Here is a 12,900-nt window from a genome sequence, read left to right on the forward strand (position 1 = left end):
TGCCATGAGAGAGGCTTTGAACTGTGTGTGAGCTCACAAAGAAGGTTTGGAGGTAACAGGTGTGTCCTGACGCTTACCTCTCTGGTGCAGTGGCAGGTGCTATTCTTTGGAGCTTAGTAGCTGCTAGCAGAGGACTCAGCACAGCTCCTGCTCTGAGCTGTCCTCTAGATTATTGCCAGAAGGCTTTCAGATTATGGCCTGCGGCTGAGTGACTCACAGGAACTCTGAGGTTAGTGAGGAGCTAGAACATTCTTCCTCCAGGAACCCCATACAGTGGTGTTAGATACCTCATAACCTGGAGTTACCTCGGTCTATTTGGAGGTCTGGTTACTTCCCTCGCTCTCCTGGAACCTAATCGCCTTCTCTACCTCGAAGTTTCACTATCTGATTCTTTTATGACTGAGCCCTGTCTTGTGTGAATCGAGCTGCCTTAGTTTTTTTTAACAACTTCATTGATTCCTTGTTGTTTAATTTTAAAAGTACTACATACTTGTAAACAAACAAACGAAGAGGCACTATTGGAATACTTGACATTAAAAGCCTCCCCCCTACCTTCTTTCTAATCCCACTCTCAGAAAATAACCTATTATATACAATTCTGTGCATACGGAATTGTTTTTAGAAACTTCCATGTTAATGATCATTGTTGAATTATATTCCGTAACATTTTCTTTCCCCACCAAATTTAAAAGACTTCGGTTTACAACAAGGCTGAGAATTTTCACAAATGTTCACTTTTTTCTAACTTTTTAGAAGTGCATATGGAGAAAATTATTGTCCTTTAGATCTCCCCTGGAAAGTAAGGATTGCCATGGAAATGAAATTGACCATTAAGTATGTAATATGATGCTGCTGCCAAAATGTGTTCCACTGATGAATGGTTTCAAATTATGCCTAGAAAGACGAGGCTTCGAAAACTTCATAGCATAGACTACCCAGCTAAAGGACAAATAAAAGGAAACCTCAGAACCATGCCTCCTGCCTGTGATTTTGGCAACAAATTAACATGAGAAGTTAATCAGTTGATTACAAATTGCAATCCATGTTGACATATTTTTCCTGAAGTGTGCTCAGAGGAAGCTAAAGGTTATCTCAAGTTTCTCTGAGCATGAAGTATGTATTATTCTTGGTATTAATTAGAGTAACAACATTATTTCAAGTTTTGCAGCCTAGAATGAAAAGTTGTATTTGCAGCCTTGAGATGAAGTTGCTTAAGAAGCAACCAAACCAAAGAAACAAGACGTGGTTAATTTAATTTCACCTTTTATGCCAGAGAAAGGAACCTAAATGTTTAAGCAGTTGTAGAATCAAGTAATTGAAACTTTGAGAAAAACGTCTTTGTCTTTTTCACCTGTATCTACTTCTCTTGGGATACCACGCACAGATATTCTCGAAAAGGAAAGGAACTCTTTGCTGGCCAAGACTGAACAAGCAAGTGTTATTTTCTGTTTTGGGGAAGTTTATTCAAAGGTTAAGGAGCTTGAATTTTAGCTTAGATCCTCACCACAGTAATTGTGATGGTCTCCATTTAAATTTTGATGGTGTTACTTGTTTTCTTGGAAACTCCTATTTTCCAATCAAGTAAGGCCATTTGCACTGTGCTTTCTTGCCAGTTTGTCTTGGTAATTTCAATAACTGTCTAGTTAGCTGAATAAGCAAAATGTCTTAGCAATGTTATGGATTCCTTATGTCTGTCCATGTTTTTATTTCCTTAGGCAGTATAGACTAGAATTACTATTGTATTATTAGAGACAGGGAGCAAATTAGATCAGGTGAACGTATTTTATTTCATATGAAAAAAGATAGCAAGTTGGATAACAAATGGGCCATAGAGTGAACAAAGTACATGCTGGGGGTTGATTTGCAATACTACACTTTCTGGTTAAACAGTATTCGGTAACTATTAATAGAACATAGTGAGGTTCTTTCAAATATATTCAGGATAATAATTTACTAAAATATAAATGTGGATAGTGATGATACATTTGTACCGTTCTTAAGGACAATGTTGGTATTGGTCAACTCCTAAGGACATCTAAGTGCTATCTTAAAATGAGTCTTAGGGAGAGATTTGTTTGTGGGATGTACTTGCCTAAGGGTCAGGGAAAAATAAAACCTAAGAGACATGAAGTAAATGTGGATTTTAAAAAACAAAAGGACAATTCTCAGCCATCAGAATATTTATGAAGTGAGGTTTTATCAGCCATGGCCAGAGACAGGAATGCCATGGCTAACATGGCCCTTACTAGTCTGCTACACTTTTTTTTTCAGAATCATTCCCTGGTATTTTGGGGTCTGTTCTGTTCTTTCTCTATCTTGGATTCGAGGTGCTCTTTGCCAACAAAATCTCTTCTTTTCCATCCTTCTAGAACAAGGGTGGGGAACATCTGGCCCTTGGACTATATAAGGCCTGAGAAATCATTTGGTCTGTCCCTGCCAAGGCATTAGGGGTGAGTTAATTAAAGGTTTGACCAAATATAGCAGGCTGATTTTTAAATTGATAATTTTGTGTGGCCCACGAATGTTGTTGTAAATAGTCAAATGGCCTTTGGCAGAAAAAAGGTTCCCCACCCCTGTTGTAAAACCATCTCACCCTCTGAGGCCACTTCAATTCTCCCCCTCCCCCCACTCTCTTATTTCCTCTAATGCTTACTGTCTTACACTGTGTACATTGATACCTAAGTACACTGGGCTTTTCACTAATGGCTTCTTACGCATTTTGTGTCCCAATGTCTCCATATGCTGTGGCCCTGAGGAAGGCTCAGCACAGTGTGGGTGCCTCTCTGGGCCCATCCATCTCCGCATCCACATAATCTCTGCACACTGGGTTCTAGAGTTGGGTACTTTTAGTTTCACTTAAAATGAGTAAAATTATTGTGAATATTGGATAGTTTTCTTTGATTCAGGAAGTAAATATGAGTATCATTGAGCACATGTGGAAATGCCAGTAACTAGATTCGTAAAACTTTTTGCCTGATCAGTGATTTGGATTGGTGGAAGTTGAATAATTTCTGAAATAAAAGATTGGAGGTGAAACAGTCTTAAAAGGCATATATCTTCTGATAGCTAACAAACCTTTATTCTGAGAACTTACTTTTCCATGGGTACATTGTAGGTAAACTTTATTGGGCAAGTTAGATAGAGATGATAACCTTTTTGATTAAAATGTTTTAGATCAAGAAATATAAGTTGATTTGTTGCTTACAAAATGACAACTTTATATATAACTGAAAGTAATGCCCAGGAATCCTCCCTTTCCTATCAGAGACACAGAATTCAGTGTGGGTCTGCCCATCGATTTCCAATCATCACTCTCCTTCAAGGGAAGTCCTTTGCCAGATGCTGCTGCTGCTACTGCTGTGACATTCTTAACTGTTGCCATCAATTCACTGAATCTACAGCTGGCTTTTTGAGCTCTCACATCCTGGGTTGTTGCATAGCTTACTAATGTTTGTGTAGTTATTAAAGTGTTGGAATATGAAGAAGGTAGTAAATAGTAAAAAAGTATGTTGGGAAGCAATTTATGGATATCATTTATATTGTATAAATACTAGAGGCCCGGTGCACGAAATTCATGCACTCGGGGGGGGGGGGTCCCTCAGCTCAGGCTGCACCCTCTCACAGCCTGGGAGCCATCAGTTGGACATCCTTAGTGCTGCTACAGAGGCGGGAGAGGCTCCCACCACTGCTGTTGCGCTAGCCAGCCATGAGCCCGGCTTCTGGCTGAGTGGTGCTTCCCCTGTGGGAGCACACTGACCACCAGGGGACAGCTCCTGCATTTAGTGTCTGCCCCCTGGTGGTCAGTGCATGTCATAGTGACAGGTCGTTCTGCTGTTCGGTCAATTTGCATATTAGCCTTTTATTATATAGGATTAGACTTTGGTATGTGATATGAACTAACAAGGGATACAGTTTGTATGGAAGGAATAAAAGAACATATATATCACTTCTGGGGATATATCCAAAAGAATTGAAAGTAGGGACTCAAAGAGATATTTATACACCTAGGTTCATAGCAGCATTATTTACAATAGCCAAAAGGTGGAAACAACCCAAATGTTCATTGATGCATGAGTGGATTACCAAATGTGGTAGATGCACACAGTGGAATACGATATAGCCTTAAAAAGGAAGGAAATTCTGATACATACCACAACATGGATAAACCTTGAGGACATTATGTTAAGTGAAATAAGACAGTCAAAAAAGGACAAATATTGAATGATTCCACTTATACGAGGTTCTGAGAATAGTCAGATTCATAGAGATAGAAAGTGGAATGGCAATTGCCAGGGGTTGGGGGAGAGAGAGTGGGGAGTTATTGTTTAATGGGTTCATTTCTGCAATTTGAAAAGAGTTCTGTGGAAGGTCGGTGGTGATGGCTATACAACAATGATAATGCCACTGAACTGTATACTTAAAAATGGTTAAGATGGTAAATTTTATGTTATATGGAAATTTTAGCACAGTTTTTTTTTAATATTATGTTATGGGATTTCTGTGTTATGTGGATGTGAAATTGTTGTCATCCTTAAAGCTGTGTGTAAAGTCAAAATGAGGAGAGATTTCTCAGGTACTCTTTCTACTGATACTTCATAGTGTATTATCAACATCAAATCTTTTAGCAAAAGAATTTTAAGGAAAGATGGGAGTATAAAGCAAAGATTATTAATAATTGGCAATCCTAGAAATTTTCACTTTTGAAAATGTTTGGATACAGGAGAATCCTCAAGTTCTCAGCATTGTATAGAAAAGTGTGGTTAATCCATTTCCCTTTAAATAACATCCTGATTTTTATTTTTCCTCTGTTTCTTTTCCTCTTGGACTTACATGAGGCTGATAATGATCTACAAACCACTGACCTGAAAAGGAAGCCAGGCCCTGCTATTGACAAAGGGTCTGAAAGTCTCTGATCTCATTTCCCATCTGTTTTTTTTAAAGAATTTTCTTTTTCTACAGGGTTTTGTCCTCACTTTTTATTATATGCTGCCAAAAAATTACCTCAATACTTTGTTTTGAACTTTTGATTGGAAAGTGGTTTTTAAAAATAAATTCCTAGAAATTTTTGTCAGTCAGAATTCAGTGGCCAACAATGTAACTTTCTGTGAACATTGTGGTTTCTGGGATATTCATGTCTAGGATTGCACCTTCCTGAAAAACCTGGATAAGTAATATTTCTGAATTGACATTGGCCAGAACTTCAGGAGATGAGCATTTTAATTTTAGTTCAAGTATAATGCCTTTTACAGAAAACAGGGACAGCTCATTCTTTTATAATCAAATATGCCTTAAAAAAGAAAAGCGTATTTTTCAGATAGCACTGATCAGCTGAGTTGAAGAGTGTATTGATTTAGCTTATAGTTTATGGCTATACTCCTTGTGCAGAGGGCTCAGCCAGGAGATGCTTAGCAGTGTAAATATATGATACAGTTTCTGCTTTCAAGTAGCTCCAAACTTAGGAGAGGAGATAATTAATATTAGTAATAAGGAAGAGAATGTGACCAGTGTCATGGCATAAACAGGGGCCCATAGGAATTTATTAAGTTTGAGATAGTGGGACATTCAGGTGCTAAGAGTCCTTTAAGTGTTGGAATTGCAGAAGCCCAGTCTCAGAGAGAAGGCAGGTTCACCACAGAAATGTTAGAGTAGCCCCAGGGGTTATGAGCATGAGAGTGCTTATGGGGCCCCCATCTTGGGGTATACCTTCACTGGGAAGAAAGGAGGTAGGAAGCAGAAACAGAAAGTAAGAACAGAACCAGGAAACTGGGGGTTTGGGAAGGCAACAAGAGCCGTTAGAGGAAGGGCAGGCAGGCTGAGCGGCAGCCACGCACTCCTGGCTGACGAGGTGGGAGAAAGGTCGTTAGAGTCGGTAACTGTCTTTGCCAATGGAGATATTTTCTAGCCAGGGCTGAAGAAGTGGGTGGGTTCAGCACAGAGATTGGCATTAAATAGTAGGAGAGAGAAGGAATCATTTGGCTCAGCAATAACAAGAGGTTTTTATCAGGATTGGGGAGACGCGAGAATGGGCTAAGGAGGAAAGTCCAGGAATGAAGAAGAGATTAAAGATGCAAGATATTGTGGGGATGTCGCTTGAGACAAGATGCTTTCGCAATGGGGACTTTGAGGGGAAGAATTCAGGAAGGATAGAGAGTTCTATCTCTGAACTGCAAAGAGAGGACTGGATATTGAGAAATTTAGAGGTGAATTGGGCTCAGGTTGGCCCAGGTGAGGTGCAGTCTTGGGGAGAGGAAGGAGGGTTTGGAAAGCAGGCTATGGGGAAAAGGATGGGGAGGAGCCCGGGTGGTGTGGCTCAGCCATTGAGCATCGACCCAGGAACCAAGAGGTTGGTTCCCGGTCAGGGCACATACCTGGGTTGTGGGCTCGATCCCCAGTAGGGCTGTGCAGCAGGCAGCTGATCAATGATGTTTCTCTCTCATCGGTGTTTCTATCTCTCTATCCCTCTCCCTTAAAATTAATAAAAACATATTTTAAAAAATCTTCATTAAAAAGAAAAAAAAAAAAAAGGATGGGAAGGGGTAACAGTAAGTCATCAGATAGCATTCCTGCTGCTGTGACCAGGGCCACAGCTCTTACCCTTTCTTGCCTTAGTTAATGCAAGAGCCTCCAACAAGTCTTCTGGATCCTGTCCTTGCTCCCTTCAGCCTATCCTAACAGAGTAGCCAGAGTGGTTGTTTAAGAAGTTTAAAAGTCAGGTCACATGACATTGCTCCTGTGTTTAGAGTCCCTTAGTGAAGGCCCTACCTTGGCCTGGGGCCTGTGTCTACCCACTACCTCTCTGACTGGCTCCCACTCCTCTTCCCACTCTCATTTGCAGCCACACTGGGCTCCACGGAGAGGGGAGGAGCTCCTATGTCACTCCTGCCTCAGGGCCTTTTCTCGGGCTGTTCCCTCTGTCTGGTACATTCTTTGCCTAGCTGTCCCTCACCTCCTGCAAACCTTTTCCCAGATCTTACCTTCTCAGTGAAGCCCTTTGCCACTGCCATACCCTCCAACCCCCTTCGGCGTTCCTGGCCCTCTTTACCTTGCTCGCTTTTATTTTTCTCACTGTATTGCCTATCCGCTTCTAACATACTTACTTACATGTTTATTGTTCATTCATGTGAATGCCACATAGATAGAGGAAGAATTAAACCAAGATGATATCTTATGACAGAGATAGCTTAAGCAGGTGGAGATGTATTTATACTGTATCTAAAACAATCATTGAATATTGTTCTTTATTTTATCTTATTTGTAACTATAAGACTTTATTTTCTCCCCAAATAAAAAATAAAATCTCTATGAGAGTAGCAAACCATAATTATTGGGTTTTTATTACAAACCATCATTTTTTGAAAATTCATCTGTGCATTTGCTGGAGTTCCTACAACAGGGATTTATCCATGGTGGGCACTAAATATGTATTGAAGAAATGGATGGTTTGGGATCTTGGCACGAGCTGCCTTTGAGGTTGTAAGAGCATAGATAAAGGTGGCAGATCAGGGGAGTAGAAGAGAAGGAGAGACACAATATGTATGCATGCAAAAACAAAAAACAAGTCTTTAAAGAAAAAGATAATTTAGGTTTTGGCCTCAGAACTGAGATGCCATTTAACATATTACCAGGTACAAAATCTTTATGGGTCCCACAACCTGCCAGGGTCCTGCTGTGTCCGCACCTCTGCCTTTTCCCTCCAGGGTGGCGTGGCGGAGCCTGGCCACTGCCAAGCGTGTCCTGTGTGGGTTTGAGCAGCGTGTGTCAGCAGCACCTTGAGTGTGTGCATGAAATCCAGAGGGGACAGATGAAGTCCAGCAAGGTCCCCTGATGTCAGAAGCCCTTGAATCAGGTCTTCCCCATCTGCTTAGCATTTTATCTGCAAAGCATAATCTCTGCTCCATCGTGTTTACCAGTAAAATAAGAGTTTGGATGGCATCCCAGAAGCGGCAGTGCTGCTCTGAACAGGACCAGCGTGGTGGTGTGCTGGTAAACGCATGGGATTTGAGTGAAATGCTGTTGGATGCACTAGTGAAACCTTACACATGAATGAGGGGCACATGGGGGAGTGCGCCTTCTGAAAGGAAAGTTCATTAGTATACATATTGCAATATGTAAATAGTGGGCATGGTTTAACGTGAAGCATTTTCACTATGCTAGGCGTTCACACAAAGGTATGGTCTCTTTAGCAACTAGAATTGTGTTCTAAAGGTAGACATACAGCACCATACACAGATAACTAGAAAACCGAAGAAACTATGCTTGCTCATACCTCCCTCAAGGTTATGTTACCGAGTGGAATGCAGATGACTCCAAGGGATGGTAGATGCTCTGGGTGGTAGGGTCAATGGCAAGATCCAAGACTTAGTTATGTGACCCTAGAAGATGTTAGCCCCAGGTCTGTCGGTTACTAATCTGGGTATTTGGATTAGCAATAAACCCTCCTAAAAGTCACTTTTCTTAATTGGTAATTCAGAGACAACGTTTGCCCTAAAATTTGGATTCTCACAGATGGGTGAGAATCCAATGAGATCTGACCGTTCAGGAAAGCTCTTTGTGTACCTGGCTGATGCCCTCCAGTTGGGAGGGAGCTGAGGGGCTAGGGTTCGTATTGCAGCCTTCTTCCTCTGGACTAGGTAACCTAGTTTTATTTTTGAGGATAGCAGTTTTAATTGCAAAGCCATGTCATATGGAACAGGCTGAGCCCCTTACTAGTGGGGGAGCTGGGCCTGCCACTTGTCCCCCGAATGACCAAAAGACCACTCGTGGTTTTCTGGATACCACACCCCCCCCCATACACACTCTTGCCACTTGTGCAGTGGTATTTCTGAAGAGATTAAAAACAAGCTTCTTTGTAATATCAAATCAAACATAAGCCAAAAAGTAATCTCTTTTGAAAGGATGAGTCTGCTCACTCAGGGTTCTGAACATTGAACTTATTTAGATATGGTTTACTGCATTTGATCAGGCAATTATAATGTATAATTGGTGGGTTTGAAAAGGTAGCAGAATAAATTTTTTATGACCTCTAAAGGTCTACTGAAATTCTTAAATGTACATGATATTTTAGGAAACAGGACATTATGCAGAAGCTCTGTGATGTCTCACCAGTTGCTGAAACCCTGTCTAATATGGAACCTCAAGGGAATCTCATAACTAAATAGAATACTCTCCATTAGAAAAAATCTGCCCATTCACTCAGCAAACATTTAGGTGGTGCCAGATGTGATGCCGGGTGTTGGAGAAGCAAAGGTGTCGGAGGTTCTCAAGTCTAATAGGAGATACAGGAAGGTTTTTGAGTAATTTCAGCAGAATGACACACATGCTCATTGAGGGCAGTGGCTGTAGGAGTCCTGAGGTTGGTGTGAGCAGCTCTGCAGCTGGGCAGTGGGGTTGGTGCATTAGGGAGTCAGAAGTACCCCGTGTTGGAGGGGGGAGTCAGAACTACCCCGTGTGCTGGAGGGGTGGAGAAGGGCAGGGGAAGAGTCAGGAAACGTCAGTACAGCTGATCTTGGAAGGGCTTAGGTCATATTGAGGAGTTTGGACTTTGTTCTGGTAGCAGTGAGAGTCATTGAAAGGTTTTAATCTGAGGCGTGATGCTACCATATCAGAGTTTTAGAAAGCTGACTGGCAGCTGTGCAGAGAATGGATAAGAGGGATGAGAGAAGGAAGGCAGGCATACCAGTCAGGGAGGGTGCTGCACTGAGATTCATACAAGAGCACCCTCATTCTGTGCGTTGTCATAGGGATGTAGAGCAAAGAGAGGTGTCGACCTCACAGGGTGACACTTGAGTGAATGGACAAAGGCAGTTAAAGATGGAAGCCTCGGGACTGTGCAGGAGCTAGTGAAGAGGAGCTGTTAGAAACAGAAATGTCCGTTTCCCTGCACATAATCAAGGCTTGGCCCTTGTATGGTTTTAATTAGCTCCTTGGGAGTATTTTTTTTGTTGTTTTGTTTTGTTAGATCCCTCAGAAACCCAAATAGAATTTCTTCCCCAGCTCTAGACCCTTCCCTTGTCCCATGCTCTGTCCATGTTCTTAATTATTAGTGAATTAAACATTGAAAATTCTCAGGAAACTGTTTCCCTGAAAATGGAAGTGTCTGATCTTAATAGAACATGTTGGTCAGCTGCCAAGTCATGATCTGGCAGTGAGCCGTGGGGCACGCCCTATGTGGACTGCAGTTCCCAGCCGTGTGTGGGACTGCGCCCTCTGCAAAGCGAGTCATCTGCTCTGAAACAATGCATCTGCCAGATATTTGGGAAGGCTTCCTTACTGCTGTGCTCAGTAAATCGCAGTCATGTTTAATATGGCCCTGGATACAAAACGTTTAATATACAGGCAAACCCAGCCGGGAGTGTATCCGCAGACATCAAAGGGACCTAACTCCACAGACAAGGGAGGCACCTGTGGTTTGGCTCAGATCTAGAGACGAAAGGAAGGAGGCACAGGGAGCCACCTCTCTAACAGGGAGTAGTAGTTGAAAATCTGAGGTAACTTTAGAGCATTGAAGTGGACACTATCCATTTGGCCCAGTTGGCCCAGTAAAAATTCAACTCAGAGCTTAATCTTTAGTGAGGGAGATGGGCCAGGCCTGAGGGAAGCCGCCTAAAGAGCTCTCAGTCATACCTAGCCCACCTGGGCTCTCATTTCCGACAGCAACCTCTTCCCTCACGGCACTGAGCTCTGGCCTCCTACCCCCGCTGTAAGGATGCCTTTCTCCTGGCAGATGATTGCATCAAGCTCTCAAAGGTTTGAAGGGATAGTGCTATTAAATAAATTAAACACAAAAAAAAACACTAGTACCGATGCTTTATATGGAATTACAAACAGGAGGGGTTGACTGCTAAGGGAAGATAGTCTATGTTTGAGCCTAAGAGAAGATTAGGGTTGACCAGGCTCTGAGATCCGTGGGCTTCTCTGTCCAGCAGGTCAGCAGAATAGCTCTTGGGCCTTCTTCTCTGACTTCAGGCCATCTGCACCTTAGAGGTAAGACAGCAGGTACCTAGGACATTTCCCTTCACTCTGTCTGTTCTGCAGCCATGTGGCTACTGGCCATTTAGAAGAGGACCCTGTTCCTTCATCTAACTCAGCTGTTCAGTTTAGGACTCTAGAAGCCATCTCTTCCTGTTTCAAAGCCTGCACTCCTTCTGAGCTGCCCTGTGATGTTTGTTTTCTGTCTGAGGCAGGACACTCCCAGCCCTGTGTTCCTTTGAACAGGAGAGACGGGGAAGAGAGTCTGTGGTGGATCCACACAGCTGGCTCAGGTTGCAGCCCACCCACTTCTCTAGAATATTGTCTTTAGCTCATTGTTCATGTGGTCCCAGGAGAAGGGAGGGCCATTGCTTCAGTCTCTTAATCAAAACCCTATAAAATAAGATATTTTAAATACCCAGTGGATATGCATACTTCCCACCAGGAATTAAGAAGGCTGTTTTGTTATAGTTTCATGCCTATGGTCAAATGATAAAAAATCCAGTGCCATATGGGTTTCAAGGGTTAGAAAAATAAAGAAATGATGAAATAAAAAAAAGCATGTCTTTGTTAACACTCATGCCTCTATTTATTTGAGTCTATGTAGTGAATCTTCCCTCCTTTTAATCCGACAATTCCTTTTATTAAACAAAATAAATGGGGACTATAAATCAGAGCTTTTACAGTATTACTTTTTTTTTTCTGGATGTCTTTTATGTTCTGGTGGCTCACTGAGCAATGCATAGCACTAACATAAACCATTTGTGTGAGACAGACTTAGAATTTCATGTTCACAGAACTGTGGAATTTTTAAACCACAAAGGAAACCTGGAAATCCTGAAAACCTCTTTATTTTATGGATGTGGAAAGTTAAAACTTTCCCCCAAGATCACACAGTTAATTAGAGGCAGAGCTCAGATGAGAACTCAGGTTTCCTGGCTCTGAATGCAAACCGCTTTCCAATACTTCTCAAATTCTTCCATAGGAAGCTTAATTAAATTATGCGCTTCACGTTGCTCTTCTGTATCGCAGCCTCAGTGGGGTCAAGGTAGTGTGTTGGCTAGCACTGATGGAAGGAAGACAGAGCCTTGACCAGATTAGGGTCAGGAATTTTGATAGTAGAGAAGGGTTCCAAGTTGAAGCTGAAGAAACAGGGTTGCAGCAGGCCATGAGGGAAGAGAAATGAGTGATGAAGAAGAGGGATGGGAAATGCCAGGAAGGCCCAGGTGTTTAGACCTGATACCTCTGTACATTTTCTTTAGATGGCCCATGGCTCTGCCTCCCTGGGGTAAGCATCCAGATGTGGCTCATCAATCAAATTATCTCAGTTTTTGGAGGCAGTCATTTGAACCAAGAGAAAATAAAAGTTTTTAAAATAAAAAAAGCATCTATTTGAAATTTGTTATTCCAAATTATATTTTCAGATCACCATTAAATTTTACTTTTCATATTCCGGTGGGGGGAGGGAAGGTAGGGACAACTCTGTACTTCTTCATCTCATTCCATTGGGGAAAAAAGTCCTCTACAGATTTACTTGGGGCTCTCATGTGTTTGTGCACCATTATATAAGGCCTTTGGGGGAGGACTTCACCCCTAGCTCTCTCTTCTTTAGCAGTTCAATTACTCCTATAATTTTGAGGAATTCCTCATAAGACTCCTGCCCATACTTGGCCACAAAATTAAGGATTTCTATGTGTCAGAGACCACCAGTGTTTAACCTAAGTAATGGTACTGACCAAATATAGATGATTTTTTAGATTATTATAGTAGTTACAAGAGGGCTTTTAATTTTAAATTGTTTTGTGCTGTGAGATTTATATCCTAATGGTTGTCTGTCTATGTTTAGATTTAATTTTCAGGTCTTATCACACTTCATAATGTGAAATGTTTTTCCCCTCCCACTTGCAAATGTAGAAAGTTACTTAGTCAGAA

The 12,900-nt window shown here is 41.8% G+C and overlaps 1 protein-coding gene across 30 annotated transcripts in view; it reads left to right on the plus strand.

Moving 5' to 3' along the window:
* The window catches only part of DOCK9 (dedicator of cytokinesis 9), a 281,552-nt gene that overhangs the window by 133,087 nt on the left and 135,565 nt on the right, over positions 1 to 12,900 (plus strand). The window lies entirely within an intron of this gene.

This window comes from Plecotus auritus, assembly GCF_963455305.1.
Source record: "Plecotus auritus genome assembly, chromosome: 3".
Taxonomy (NCBI): Eukaryota; Metazoa; Chordata; class Mammalia; order Chiroptera; family Vespertilionidae; genus Plecotus; species Plecotus auritus.